Source organism: Tuber melanosporum, assembly GCF_000151645.1.
Source record: "Tuber melanosporum whole genome shotgun sequence assembly, scaffold_50, strain Mel28".
Classification (NCBI taxonomy): Eukaryota; Fungi; Ascomycota; class Pezizomycetes; order Pezizales; family Tuberaceae; genus Tuber; species Tuber melanosporum.
In genome coordinates, this window is record NW_003299096.1 from 670194 (window position 1) to 679827 (window position 9634).

Sequence of the window (9634 nt, forward strand, 5' to 3'; positions counted from 1 at the left end):
AGAACAAAATACCATGCAACTTGACGCTTCGAGTGTCGTGTCATATCAGGCTCATTCGCCGCCCTCCACCAATACATGGTGTTTCTTGGCGGCCCCCTTGGATCGTTTCCAAGTCAGGGCTTTCTCAAGTTGTAGCAGCAGGCAGAGTAAGTTGCACTTCTGGAACCCTCCGCGGGTCTCGTCCCATACATGATTTCTCCACTTTTACACCAAAAAAACCTTTATGGCAAGTACCGACATGGTATGCTCCATACCAGTAGACTACTCAATCCATGATCTACTCGAGTACTCCACCCCGCATCATGGAATTGGGCCGTTAATAATAAAAACAAAAAACAAAAACAGGTATGATTGGTCGACTTGTGCGGAAAAAGTCATTATTTCGCGCTGAAAGCCTCGTCACCTGTCATAGGGCAGTCACTCGCTTCTGATTTGCAGCCCTATTCTGTTTGCAATCCTGCACTTCTCTTCAACCGGGTCTTGGAAGGAGGGCGTTGCCAACTTGGCTCAATATCAAGAATCTTGGGAGAAGAAGCTAAAATACCGGTATTTTGAGAAGGTTGCAATGCGGGGGACGACGGGGCTCGTATCGTACTGTGTGTGGGGGGAGAGTACTGTGCCGGTACTGTACAAGTAGTTTAAGGGAGGTGAGGGTTTGTTTGGACTTCGGTAGTCTAGCCGGCGTTCTTTGACATGAGGACTTTTCCCGCAAAAAGTTCACCTCCGCCCTGTGTCTGGTCATGATAACAATCGTACGGTAGCCCCCACCTCCAACTGATATGATCCTTAACCTTCATAGGCTGAACTTCAGCTGTCGAACTTTTTGTGGGGGGTGTCACCATCGGTCGATCAGTTCGGCAAACGGTTTCAACCGAACCTCTCGTGATACAAATGACACCTTGAGGGTGTCCGTCGACGGTGTAAATTTAAGTTGGGGCGACTTGAGGTTGGCTACCTGAGACGGGTGGTTTGCTTGTCGAGTTGATAGAGTATTCAAACGTCGAAAGGGCCCTCAACTTGAATCCGGCCGGCCTGATTTTTCGGTCACGAATAAACACGGGAAGTTGAATTAGATTGATCTATGGTACGAGTATTAGCCAGTAGTGTCTTCACGTTTTGGGTATTGGTAGCATATTTTAATGCACCAAAGTAACTGAGTGCAAAGCGTAGAGGCTAAAACGGATCTTACGGCGTTCGTTAACGAAAAGTCAAAGGTAAGAAATTTTTACCGGAGAAAGTAGGATAATTATTTCTAAAGCATGCTGGAATATTTTAGGATTTTTAGCCCCGGATTTTTTTTAAGATTTCTTTCTGCTCCGTGCATAGTTCCTGAGTTCTAGTGGAGCTGTTAAATAGAATCCTGTAGCGGCTGTGGAACTCTCTTGTCCTCCGTAGCTACTTGAGAAAGTATTATTATTGTATGTTATGTATTCTATAGGGAGGGCCCGAGATTGGCTAATATAGAATACTGGTAGGTTTTCTCCTTGTACGAGTAAGAGCCGTTGTCATGTGTGTGACATGATTACTCTCATTGGGTATAGTACAGTACTGTACTGGTATCTTGCGCCACCAGCAGTCTTTCAAAAAGACCGAACACTATGGGATTCCTCTTGTGTAAGGCGGTTAGGGGGATGCTGCCCTTGATAAGGCATGATACTAGTGCTCGGGTACGAGTATAGCAATTTTTTTTTTTTTTTTTTTGGATAGATATCCCTACTGTACGTCCGAATGCCGAATTTCAGGGAATTTTGGCTCGAGAGCAAGAGGAATACCTGGCTTGGAGGGAGGTCTTCTGGCGGTTAAACATTTCTGACCCTGGGGATCTGCGGAGTATTTACTCGAATAAGTGTCATTATCGTCCTTTCAGATATGATAATTATGGTATGGTGGAAGGAGGTCGTGACCGTGTTTCCGCCTTTGACCGCCAATACAAACGAGGGGGTAAAGGTCTCGGTAAACCCAAATATGCTACGGCACCGTACAATACACCAGAAAGGTGGGAATTGTCATAGAGTAATGCAATTCCGGGTGTTTATTCGTCACTGGAAAATAATATTTTCGACTTTAAAAAACCCTTAGTGCTTGAGCACCGAGTGCGAGTGTTATTGGAGGATGTTTTCGTAAAAGACAAAAATTGTTTCTCGGGTTAACCTAGAGTAACTGCTCATCAACTTCTTGCCTGATACTATATGGGTGCGGATGGGCTCAATTGGCTAGGGTGATGGATTTGATTGAACATCGGCAAAAATAGAACAAACCTTTCTCCTCGAGCATACGGAGTAATGTTTACGGGGGCTGCACGTCGGAAAACACCATACGCCAACCGCATAAAGGTAACTTGCAACCTCCATCCAAGAAACCCGATCTAAGCTAGCCAAAGTGCCGACCACTTGAAAGCTGTCCGATAGAGTGGACCAAGGTACTTTACCAGCATATGGTTAAAAGAAAGGTTTCGGATCTTGAAAGGCCGGCTGAGGAGTGGCGGTATTCTGCACTATATGTTGGATACTTACCTTCCCGCACTCTGTCGGTGCTCAGGTATGAGTGGGGGATATCATGGATGAAGCCAAGTTGCCAACAAGCATCTTGATTTGCCGACAAACACAGTGAAACAACTTCCTGAATATCCACGGTGACTCCACTATCAGTATGATCAGTATGGAGTGCGCTTGGATGCGCTTCAGGCCGCCCAATAGGAGGGCTTTCACACCTTCGCTCCTGCGGTTTTCGGATGTCAGTTTTGACGACCAATATGGAACTTTTGACTTTTGAGCACTGCACCGGAAACTGACTTCTGGCTGTTCCAGCCGCTTTACCTTTTCGCTTCTCCGGTCTTGGTGTCGGTGGGGCGCGGCTGTACTAGTGTAGTACTGTTTCCCAAACTGCGGAAATGGCAAACGTGCGACCCGCCAATGATCCAATCCACAGGCTGCCAATTTCCGAACGGCTTTCACCAAAGGCGCCCAGGTGCGAGGTAATTAGGTTTTGAACTGGAGCGGAGGTGCGGCTGCCGTCTTAAACTTCGAGCTTGCAGCACCGGTTCTGGAGCACGAGAGTCGTACCGACAAGTTAACAAAAGAAATCATGTTTCATTGGCAAACACAATACAAGTATCGCTCTTTACTATATTTAGAGACAATAGAACTAGTACACCACCATCCTATTTGGACAACACATTGGTGCTTCTATTTAGACTGCATCAGAAAGCTAATCCCCAAAAGGCAAGACCATTGTTAACTACCCCAACAATGCTGATTGAACCATAAAATTTCACCTCTTGAAAAATGGAATTCACCACGAGCAAACATATTATCGTGCTTAGAGTTGGTCTATAGCAGACAAACAAACATGAAAGATGAATAGAAAGCCAGGCCTCGCAGAGAAACATACCCCCGATTTCAAGATGCGCGACCTATCATGGAAAAGGCGAATCAAAAAAACATATATAGGAACAGCCCCCGTGAGCAGGGCTTCAAAACAAAAAAGATTGAAAAGAACTGAACGGATCAGAAAACCTCATACTTCATTGTGATTGTGTAGTCAACTCTAACAACATCGTCACCAGTTATCACTACGACTTTACCCGCTTCAGATTATACAAGGAACTTACCGGTTATCAGAAATGATATTCATGGCAATATGGGCCCGAGCTGCCACGTCTTTCTGCCTACTCATGGCGCTCATATTAACAGGTAACCTCTCCACGCCTTCCCCCTCTACCGCACTCTAACTAACGTGCCAAAGCCTTTCTTCTCTCCGGCTCAACTAACGAAACCACCGGCGTCCGCGCCCTCTACAACATCGAGCTAAAATGGGCCGAGCCAACTACAACAACTAGTTCAACAGCAACCACAACCCCCTCCCTCGGTGTAGTCCACGGCGTCGAGGCACAGACACCGACTGCTACCACTACACAGAACACGACCAAGGGGCCAAGTACCCGGGTGGCGACGAGCACTGTGCGCAAGGAGCCTCTCACGTCTAAGACGGCAGCGGTGCTCCCGAGGAGAGGTTTAGTTGTAGGCACATGGGCCACGCCGGCGAGTTGGGATGGTGGGTCTCAGGCGCTGGCTGTTAGAAACCCTGCGGGGGCTACGGGTACTGCGCGGTTGGGGAAGATTGGTGGGTCAATGTATGAGCACGAGGGCTATTTCGAACGCCGAGGAAGAGCAAATATCCCCCCAACCGGGAAGGGCAAGAGATCGCATCTCGTTATCCCAAGAGCAGAACAAATCAGCAACCCCACAATTCATCAAATACTCCGTCCCCGTGCCTCCCCACTTTCCTCTAACGCCACAATCCTAATCTCGTACTTTGGCCTGTGCACCTACACCACAAAAACCCAGTGGCACTGCACCTCCCGTCGCGGCGCCTCCGATCCTTCCAGCCCACTCCCACCCCACCTGCGCGCCCTCTCAAAAGCGCTCCAAAAAACCCTCTCTCCGGCACCACCCATCCTGACAATCACCTCCCTCGGCCTGCTCCTACTCACGACAATAGCACTCATCTTCGTGAAACCCCTCGATGCAACTCACAGGAAAATTCTAGGACAGGTGTACCTAGGCGTCGGATTATTAGCCGTGGTCACAGGAGTTTTCTCAGCAGTCCTGTTTTATCAGTCTGGCCTCGTGGTATTTGCCGTTCTGGATGGGATGCAGGTGGACGGAGGCGGCGGGTTGACTGCGCGGAAGGGCGGGGGAGGGATTGCGGTTGCTTGGGCTGCAGTTTTATTCGAGGCAGTGGGGTTTTTGGGCCTTGTTTGGTTGGTTTTGTGTGCTTCTGAGGATTCTAGCACGGATAGAGATGGTGACGGGGGGTGTATGGGGTTGTCGGTTTTTGGTCGCGTATTTGGCAGGAAGAAGGATGATCAGGGTCAGGAATTAGGAGAGAACATAGCAAGAGGTAGGAATTCTTTTTCCATCCCAGAGAATATACACCCCGCTCTCCGGAGCGGCAACATCACGATCAGCGCGCCGACGGAAGTGCGCAGGGAGGTACACCCGCTCAGAGGGAATTTTCAAAGAGAGAACCATCCCCCCTTGGGAGAATTTGGTAGGGGGAGGGAGAGGGAGAGAGTCCTGAGTGCTAGCAGTGTTAGCAGTGTCAGCGCCCTCAGTGATAGCAGCAGCGTTAGAGGGGTAGATGGAGGAAGGTATGAGAATACCATTAGCACTGTTAGCGATATGAGTACTGTCAGGGGAGAAGGAGGTGGGGGGAGGGGAAGAATGGAGAGTGAGAGGGTGCAGAATTTGAGGAGGGGGAATTCACCGTTTCCGGGTGGGTGGAATATGATTTAATTTAGCTGATTGGTTAGGTTGCATTTGCGAGTGCCATATAATTTCATAGGCTCTTTATATTTGGCAATGTTTTTGTTGCATTTCATTCGTTTGTTCTTACTTTTTTCATCCCTCTAGCCACAGATCGCATACTTAATACCACAAACGTACCTGTATTCCTTTTCCAGTGACCAACAAAGTTTGCCAAGATCATCTTTGTCTTACCCGATATCATACTCACTGTTTTATGTGGGATTGCTAAGCAAGAAAAGAATAGAGTCTTCAGGGTTTTTAATTCTGGGATCTCCTTATTCCTAGCGGTTAAGTTAGTAGTAGAAACTTCAATATCTACAGCCTACAGCATTATAATATTATATAGCAAGCTAGCCTGAGAGTAACTTACCGTTACTGTATCTACCTACATCACCACGCACCCTGGGCGCCCGTAGGTTTGTTGTCGTAATACATTAAAAAACCCAACATTTACTTATTGCCCTTTCCATCACTGCCACAAATACTCGAATACAAGAGAAATGTGCTAGGATCGACCTTACTGTCATAGAACGCCGCAATTCTCCCACATAGCGAGGCGATGCTTACCCTTTTTGTCTCTACCTGGGCTAAGGTGGAGGCGAAGTTCGCTGAGCCAAGCTCCAGTTCTATATTGGTTCATTTACTTACGAAGAGGGTTTGCGTGCTATATACAATGCCAAATCTTCATCAATAGTATTAGTGTTTACATTACAGTAGAAGGGGTACTGAGGCGAGAGACGGTCCTTAGTTAGACTCGGCCCAGCCCTTACGATCCAAGCCGACGCGCTCGAACTGCTTGGGCTTTCATATGGTCTGTTTGTCGGGTTCTACCCACTTCACCCTTCGACAGCGTCGTGTTGTGTGTATAGTGGCCCGATTTCCCCCTCTCCTTTCTTCCTAGTTATATAAACTCCTTTATTTAGCCATTACTCCTAACTTTGATAACTATACTCACATTATCACTCGCAAGCTACTACGCCACCACTGAGCTGCTGTCGCACACAACACCTTGGCATCACGGAAATCTACTATGATACTACGGTATCATTCTACGACTGATATACCTATCGTTGTCCTCAATCCGGCTTGAGCCCACCATACTCTTTGAGTTCAGTGACAAGAACGAACCGGAAGCTCCTAGTCAGGGGCGGGAGGGGATTATAAGCTGATTAAAGTTCATTCAGGAAAAAAAGATTTTTTCTAAATATCTCTCTCCCTATGTTGAGCGCTGGATACTGGTTTCCAAATCGGGAAGGCAAACCCGAGCAAAACCAATTGTTACTCTTTGAGTTATCCGAAAGTGGACGTTTCCTGGGTTCAGAAACGATGATCTAATTTCAAGCAAGTGCTTAGTGGTCGAGACCGGTTTCTGGACTTGTGGACTTATGAACCCCCAGACACATCTTCATCCCCACCGCCCCCTTTATTATGATAGTCTCATTGTGTGATTTTGATGTAACGAGTGCGATTAGAACCAGTACACCTCTCAAAATTTAATTCTCAAATTCTGGGCCCCATCAAGCAAAGTGAGTGCTTAAGAACCTCATCACTCCTAATCCTTTTCAACGGCAGTCTGCTAGCGTTTCCTATCCTTGGAAACTGTAGATATAATTTAAGACCCGAAATTAATGAAAGGATATGAGTGGCAGCCGAATAAGGGAAACACGTTAATGTTGGAAGCTCGTGGACGGCCCGAAAATAGAGGAAAGCGTATTGATTATAAGTAGGAGGAGGTCCTCTCTATAGACAGGAAAGGTATGCCTTTCAAGATTCGGTGCACACTCAAACGCCTTGGGCTATGCCCTCTCATACTCTCACTCATCACCACTACTGATTCTCTCATCTAAATATGCTTGTCTCTATAACCGCCATGGGGATTACTACTACTCCATCAAAGGGTTCCGTTAGCCACTTTTCTAGAGAGTTGGTTGGTTGCGCGGTCTTTGGAGGGAGTGCCACAGATATTACAGGAGTGGAGGGACGGATATAGTGTCATACTACAGATATCAGACGCCAGCACGACTGACTGCCGCTGACGCAGATTCAGAAAGGCTCAGGAAAATCGGGAATTCTGGCGCTTCCTCGAGGGACCCTCCAGCGGATTCGCGAGTGCTTTTTTTAATTCGTGGATTTATTTGTTGAACCCCCTTCTCCCACCCCCGAGTTTGGAGGGGGGGGGGGTCATCTCAAATGCTTCGTTCCTCCACTACCTCTGTGTTATCACTACTGGTAAAGCTTCTTCTCCTTCCGAGAACCCAAATCTCATAACCTCAGTTTCATGAAATATTCGTATCGGTTAATTGTTCAGAGTGCCCGCGCCCTAGCCTCCACGCAAACGAGAGTATGTAGATGAGTAAAACACAAGAAGAGTCCTAATATTTATGACGTGGGACCCCTTTCGGGGGATCATGCCCGGCTTTTTCAGGGGGGGCGTCAAAAACCCGCTAAACCATCACTCACCCAACCCTCTCCATATCTCACGGTATGATACCGTGCTGCCCCCAAATTACAAGATCCCTACGGCCCGTTATACTAGGCCGCACATCCCAACCCCACCGCCAAGCCGCACAAAACCCCGATGCGGAGATTGTCAACAGCAAAACAACCTCATGCAAAACCTCACCGCGCATCCCCCCGACCAGCCTTCAGCGGGAGGTGGTCCGTGGTGGCCTGTTGTGGATTTCCGACCTTGGCTCGGGGCGGAACGGAGCTGGAGGGCCTATTTTCTGAGTCGTTGCTATAGCTATGTTAAACGGATGCAGCATACTCGAGCGCACTGGAGTGAGTAAAATGGTGAAAAATGATCGTCCATATCCTCTGCTGGACAACCCGATCGCGTTTTAAAAAATACACTGGAAGGTAAAGGTCCTCAGAATACAACAGTGCTCGAAGTGAAACTGCCAAGCATGATATGAAAAAACGACATCATGTTACTTGGTAAAAAGCTTGATCGGAGCCTGAAATGACCTGATTTGTAGAAGTTTCTTTGTTCCAGTGAAGAGCCCCCCCTCCAAACCTTAGATTCGCACTATCTATCATAAATTCTGCGAGGCCCCAAAGTAGCCACTTTGCCAGGGGTTTCTAATATATATACCATTATATTTCTTTCCAGATAGCATGATCGTCCAATCACATAACCCCGGATTACTGCTTCCTAGTTTCCCATTCTTGGTGAAACCTCGTGGGGTCGAGAGAAGCTTTTTTTAGGGGGGGATCTGGTTGGGGTGGCCGGGGTTTTAAGCTTTGGCAGGTGGGTATCCGATGGCGTACAAGAGTTAAATAACGCATGGGGGCCCCAGAGATAAAATATAGTAGACATGGCGCAGGTCTTGATTGGAATGGCACAAACTGCGCTCGTATGCTGGGGGGTAAACCGAGCTTAGGGATGGCAGCCGACTGGTATTATATAGACTCTGTAAACCAGGTGATCTATTTGGGAGAGTAATTTTTATCTTGACCTCGAATATCGGGAATTCTATGAGAAATTCGGTTGGCTTTCCTGGTAGTACTGTAGTTTAGTGGTCTCCCTCGCTGCTCCCTCAAGTATGATATTAGTGTTGCTCCTCGCTCCCCTTCCCGGGGGATAGCCAGTTCCTTCCGTCCCCACTGTAACAGGACGGAGATTTCCCTCCCTGGGCTAGCGTAAAGGTTGAGGCAGGTGACCAGCAACGATGATTCGGTGATATGTGGTACTGCATTACCCTCATGTTAAACTCCCACTATTAGATCAGACGGAATGCTGAATGAAAGGAGCAGGCTGTTGGTGGGGGTTCAGAGGACTCGGTCTACTCATGTAGGTTAGTTTCATATACCCACTGCATGTTCCAAGATGGGTAGAGGTTCACAGAAGCTTAAAGCCTGCCCGGGATGCAAAATATCCTCCTTTCACCTCGGCTCCTGTCTGCGGTCCCAGACCTCGGTCACTACTGATTTTCAGAGTATTTCGAGTGCGGAGAGCCCTGGCCCTGACATATACTTCTAGCCATCTAGGCCATTATTGCAAGAGCAGATATTGTTATGCTTCCGAGTGACCGAGCATGATTTCTCTGATTTTGGGGGTGTTTAGTTTGACACATATGTATGATAAGCGTTTATATGGATTGGACGGAACACTAGCACACGCGCCAACAGCCCCTATACCTACACAGCTTTACTGGTGTGGTATTTTATCTTTCTCACTATCGCTTGTTACCGTGAGGTTTAAAATGCCGCTGGCGCAGGACCTTGTGCAGACTCGGAGTGTACTATACACTTGTATTCCCAACGGGGTAGCTGTGACCAATTTCATAATCGGGTCAAAAAAAGAACAATTGGCGATGAGGAAT